Source organism: Globicephala melas, chromosome 8, assembly GCF_963455315.2.
Source record: "Globicephala melas chromosome 8, mGloMel1.2, whole genome shotgun sequence".
Taxonomy (NCBI): Eukaryota; Metazoa; Chordata; class Mammalia; order Artiodactyla; family Delphinidae; genus Globicephala; species Globicephala melas.
The window spans coordinates 8,820,868-8,827,392 of record NC_083321.1 but is presented as its reverse complement, the minus strand read 5'-3'; positions in this window follow the sequence as shown (position 1 = coordinate 8,827,392).

The window sequence follows — 6,525 nt, the reverse complement described above, 5'->3', positions numbered from 1 at the left end:
GGTTGACAAGTCACCCACGTGGTACTGTGTCTGCACTGAAGGACCGCCCTCTTCTCGTTCACATAAGGGTGCTGGTGAGCCTGGGGTGGGGGGCGGGGCTAGCTATAGAAGAGTCAAGGATGCTTTTAAGGTTTTCAGCCTGAGGAGCTGGAAGATTGGATTTGCCACTTACTGAGGTGGGGAAGATGGCCGGAGAAATGGGATTTAAAAGGGAACTGGCAGCTCAGTTTGGGCCCTGATGGTTTTGAGATCTAGCAGACGTCTAAATGGAAGTGTCAAGATGTCAGTTGGACTTGCTGCTCTGGTGTTCATGGCTTTCTGGGCTGGAGATGGGGATTTGGCAGTCATGCGCACGGCTGGCATTTAAAGCCACGAGATGACAGGAGATGACCAGGGGAGTGAGTGTAGGAAGGGAAGAGAAGAGGACCAAGGACTGAGGGCCAAGCCCTTCAGAGGGGAGAGAGGAGGGGGAGCCAGCAACACAGGCTGAGAAAGAGGGCCAGTGAGGTAGGAAGGAGAGTGTGGCCTCGGGACAAAGCCAGGAGGAAACGTCAAATGCTTCCGGGGACCAAGTAAGAGGACAGAGCCTTGGCCACGGTGTTGATCAGCGTGAGGTCTTTGGTGACCTTGACAAGAGCAGTTTGGGTTGAGGTTAGGGCAAAAGCCAACTGGAAGGGGTTTAGGACGATCAGAGGAGGGAATTTGGAGTCAGTGACTAGACAGTGTAGCTGTTAAGGAAGACAGAGAGATGAGGCACTAGCTGGAGGAAGAAGACGGCCAAAGGTTTTTTTTTTTTTTTTTTTTTTTTGCGGTACGTGGGCCTCTCACTGCTGTGGCCTCTCCTGTTGCGGAGCACAGGCTATGGACGTGCAGGCTCAGCGGCCATGGCTCATGGGCCCAGCCACTCCGTGGCATGTGGGATCTTCCTGGACCGGGGCACGAACCCATGTCCCCTGCATCAGCAGGCAGACTCTCAACCACTGTGCCACCAGGGAAGCCCGAGGGCCAAAGGCTTTTAAAAATTATTATTATTATATTCATTTCACTATTTAATTTTTTTAAACATCTTTATTGGAGTATAACTGCTTTACAATGGTGTGTTAGTTTCTGCTTTATAACAAAGAGAATCAGTTATACATATACATATATCCCCATATCTCCTCCCTCTTACGTCTCCCTTCCTCCCACCCTCCCTATCCCAGCCCTCTAGGTGGTCACAGAGCACCGAGCTGATCTCCCTGTGCCATGCGGTTACTTCCCGCTAGCTATCGATTTTACGTTTGGTAGTGTATATATGTCCATGCCTCTCTCTCGCTTTGCCCCATCTTACCCTTCCCCCTCCCCATATCCTCAAGTCCATTCTCTAGTAGGTCTGTGTCTTTATTCCTGTCTTGCCCCTAGGTTCTTCATGACCATTTTTGTTTGTTTGTTTCTTAGATTCCATATATATGTGTTAGCACACGGTATTTGTTTTTCTCTTTCTGACTTAATTCACTCTGTATGACAGACTCTAGGTCCATCCACCTCACTACAAATAACTCAATTTCATTTCTTTTTATGGCTGAGTAATATTCCATTGTATATATGTGCAACATCTTCTTTATCCATTCATCTGTCGATGGACACTTAGGTTGCTTCCATGTCCTGGCTAATGTAAATAGTGCTGCAATGAACATTGTGGTACATGACTCTTTTTTTTTTTTAATATATTAAATTTTATTTAAAGGTAGTTTGGTGAATATTCATATCCAATGATTTTGTTGCAGGAAGGAAGACCTCTTCCAGGGCCCGAGAGTGGGCTCTTGTGTAACACTCAGAAATGAATTGTCCGAGGAGACACATGGCTGACAAAGCAAAAAACTTTACTGGGAAGGGGCGCTGGGGCGGAGCTCAGCAGGGTAAGGGACCGCAGGGGAACTGCTCCCCATGACGCTTTGAATTATGGTTTTCTCAGGGCATATGCCCAGTAGTGGGATTGCTGGGTCGTATGGTAGTTCTATTTTTAGTTTTTAAGGAACCTCCATACTGTTCTCCATAGTGGCTGTATCAATTTACATTCCCACCAACAGTGCAAGAGGGTTCCCTTTACTCCACACTCTCTCCAGGTGTGTTTGTTTGTAGATTTTTGGATGATGGCCATTCTGACTGGTGTGAGGTGATACCTCATTGTAGTTTTGATTTGCATTTCTCTAATGATTAGTGATGTTGAGCAACCTTTCACGTATTTGTTGGCCATCTGTATATCTTCTTTGGAGAAATGTCTATTTAGGTCTTCCGCCCATTTTTGGATTGGGTTGTTTGTTTTTTGGATATTGAGCTGCATGAGCTGCTTGTAAATTTTGGAGATTAATCCTTTGTCAGTTGCTTCATTTGCAAATATTTTCTCCCATTCTGAGGGTTGTCTTTTGGTCTTGTTTATGGTTTCCTTTGCTGTGCAAAAGCTTTGAAGTTTCATTAGGTCCCATTTGTTTATTTTTGTTTTTATTTCCATTTCTCTAGGAGGTGGGTCCAAAAGGATCTGCTGTGATTTATGTCATAGAGTGTTCTGCCTATGTTTTCCTCTAAGAGTTTTATAGTGTCTGGCCTTACATTTAGGTCTTTAATCCATTTTGAGTTTATTTTTGTGTATGGTGTTAGGGAGTGTTGTAATTTCATTCTTTTACATGTAGCTGTCCAGTTTTCCCAGCACCCCTTATTGAAGAGGCTGTCTTTTCTCCATTGTATTCTCTTGCCTCCTTTATCAAAGATAAGGTGACCATATGTGCTTAATTTTTACTTTATCTTTTAATTGCGATATAATTGACATAAAACATACCAATTTGATATTTTTTGTATATATTGGGCAGTGATCATCTCTCATCTCTAGTTAACACCTCTCATCAAACATAGTTAAGAGTTTTTTTTTTTCTTGTGATGAGAACTTTTAAGATGTACTTTCTTAGCAACTTTCAAATATGCAACACAAGGCTTTTTATTTATTTATTTAAGATGGGTGCAATCACAGCATTTGTGCTTCAGTGGAGAGGGGAAAATGCTGGAGAGAGGAGCCTTGCTGGATGGATGCCTTTGGGGTCCGGAGAGCGGGTGGGATCTAGCGTGGGGATGGGGTGGGGCTGGCCTTTACTGGGAGCTGGTCACAGAGAAGGTGGAGTAGCAAGTTTAGAGTTGGTGGGTAGATGGGACAGGGGTGGGGTGGGGGGTGGAGTTTGTGGAATTCCACCGCACATTGCTTTGATTTTTCTCAGCCAAACAGGAAACACAGTCAATAGCTGAGAGTTCAGACTGGGGCCTCCTAAGTGTTGGAGGTTTGAGGAGGGGGAGGAAGTATGAATAAATATCCAGGACACTATTCACAGTGTCTGTTTGGGACTAAGTACATCATCTACTTGTTGGAAATGCAGAATCGCAGGTCCACCCCGACCTCTTTTTTTTTTTTTGGCCGCACCATTCAGCTTGTGGGATCTCAGCTCCCTGGCCAGGGGTTGAACCCAGGCCATGGCGGTGAAAGCCTGGGATCCTAACCACTACACCATCAGACAACTCCCCTACCCCAGACCCCTTGAATCGGAATCTGAATCTGCATTTTAGTGCCAGATGACTCATGCACACTGGAGTTGGACTGGCCCTGATGGAGTGGAATGGTAGGGCCACTGTCTGAGGGAAATGTAGATGGATTGCCAGGCAGTGTGAACAGTCTGCTTCAGACCTGACTTTGTTTCTCTTGGTGCTAACTAATGGAATTTCAGCACTTGGCCTTGAAAACTCCAGGCCCCTTAACAGGGTGGCAAAAAAAAAAAAAAAAAAAAGAAAAGAAAAGAAAAAAATCTCAGTATGATAAGAAGATGTTCCTCCGTCTTCTTCTGAAGCAGCAGAAATAAAAGTAGATTCTTTTCTGAATCATAAGACCAACCTTGCAAATATTATTTCTAACAAGGGAGTCTTGTCAAACAATGAATTTAAGAGGCTGTTGCTTTGTCCTGTGAAAGTAACCTTTAACTTTTAAACAGCTTGTACTTCTGATTGCTTGTCTTCCTTAATAATGTGTTGCCCTGGCAATAATATTTAAATTCACATCTCTGTTTTGTAAAAGGTATAAATACCTGGGAGTTTTTCGTGAAGCCAGAAGGGGGGCACTGGCACATGCCTACCCTCCCACGTGTGGGAGGTAAAACAATTGCTGCAGTGACTGCAAGATTTCTTAAACAGAGTTTGAGCGTTAGCTCATTTAAATGAACACAAAGGAGGCAAGGTCACTTGTGAGCACGGAGGGTAGGGAAAGAGGAGAGGAGAATGAGGAGAGAAGGGGAAAGCTGAGAGCACCTTTGGGAATAAGGCAAGGGAGCTGACTGAGGACAAGTACCAGGGTGGTTAGACGGCACCGTGAGGCCCATTGGCTGAGGTCAGGAACCCTGCACTGATTCTGGTGCCAATCTGCAAGGTGGCAGGACTTTTTCCCCAGCAGTGCTTGACTGCCCCTGGGTAGGACCAGGGAAGATGGATGGCTGGTGGCGTTGGTCCAGGGTGGTGAGTGTGCGGTGGAAGCCAGGGGCTGGGGGATCGCGGATATTTGTGGTGTGGATGAAAGAGGGCACGGTTCAAGGAAAAGCCATGGCAGGGGAGAGGGTTGAAGGACTGGGAGAAAAAGGACAGGGCCCGGCGGGGGCAGGGCGCAGGAGTGAGGGTGCTGGAGGTTAAGCTCTGGAAGAGGGGGCAGCTGAGGACTGGGTGTGGCTGATGTGAAGTGGAAAATGAGGTCCCTGGGGCTGAAGAGATCATGCCAACGGCGCTGATGAGTGAGTTACCCAGGTGGGGTGGCAGTCAGGGTTAAGAGGAGGAGAGCATAGCTTTGAAGGTCATCTGGGGGATGGACTCCTCGCTCTATCCAGATGAAACATCTTAACCTCAGTTTCCTCATTTGTGATATAGTCTGAACTGTTTTTACACAACACTTCTGACACCACGCGCGTGTGTTTGTGTGTGTTTATGTGTTGTTTTTTCCCCCTCACTCCAACCAATTCTCTGGACACTAACTGGGGGTCCTACAATTCAATTCAACTCTGACACTAGCTACCAGGAGTTAGCACAGATACTACGAGTGAAGGGCTTGTTCCCCCAAGACTTGTCCCCATTTGAGGTGCCAGTTGCAGGTCCCAGGTTGTCACAGGTCCTGTAAATTCAGAGTGTTCCCACAACTCCCTCCTCAGGTCCAGTTATTCTTTAGGACAACTAGAGACAACCAGGACAACTCAACTCAGGAAAGTGCTTTACTTAGTACTACCAGTGTATTAGAAAGGATACAACTCAGGAACAGCCAGACAGAAGAGATGCACGGGGCAAGGTGTGGGGGAGGGAAGGTGTGGGGAGCTCCTATGCCCTCCCTGTGCGAGTCACCCTCCCAGCACCTTGCTGTGTACACCGACCTGGAAGCTCTCTGAACTCTGCTGTTCAGTGGCTTTTACAGAGGTTCCATTGCCTAGGCGTGATTGAAGACATCATTGCCCATTAGTGATCAACTCAGTCTCCGTGGAGGTCAGTGATGGGGCTGAAAATTCCAGCCCTCTATTCACATAGTGGATTCCTCTGGTAACCAGCCCCCATCCTGAAGCTATCTAGCTCCCCGCCCCTGGAATGCCCTCATTAAGCACAAACTCAGGTAAGGTTGAAATGGGCTCATTGTGAATAACCAAAGACACTCCTCTCACCTCTGTCGCTCAGGAAATTCCAAGGGTTTTAAGAAGCTCTGCGTCAGGAACTGGGGACAAAGACCTAATACATATTCCTTCCCTGGTGGTCCAGTGGTTAACAATCCGCCTTCCAGTGCAGGGGATGCGGGTTCAATCCCCGGTTGGGGAACTAAGATCCCACATGTCGTGGAGCAACTAAGCCTGCGCGCCACAACTAGAGAAGCCCGCGTGCCGCCACAAAGACCCAGAGCAGCCAAAAAATAAAAATAAAAAGAGAGTTTGTTCACATGTCAGAGGGGAAGAATGCTAATAGGAGTCATAGAAACCTATGGGCTTCCTGTCTGGTTCCCAGTCGTCTAAGGCAAAATATAATAATAAGGAAAAATATAATGTACTAATGATCATTTATTGTCTACTGTGTCACAGACAATGTGTCCAGTACTTTACTGATCCTGAGGGGCTGTGGTGTAACGTGTGTCCCCCCGCCCCGCATCCCCCCTCCCCCGCTCCCCGCCACCTGGCTGGGCAGAGGCAGAGGAGCGTGAGAAAGGGAAAGTGAAATGCTTTCACCCACTGCAGGCATGGGGAGAAATTCCTGAGTGTTTCATGTGCGACAGGCCCAGCATGACTATACGCCTTTTACAGATGAGGAGGGGATTGGATTAATAAAGCGATTTGTCCAAGTTCACAAACTCTGGCTCCCAAACTCTTGCCTTGTAATTTCCTGAGTGAGAGGGGTGCTAGGAGCACCTTTTGTTTTTTTCTTTTTTGCGGGACGCGGGCCTCTCACTGTTGTGGCCTCTCCCGTCGTGGAGCACAGGCTCCGGACGCGCAGGCTCAG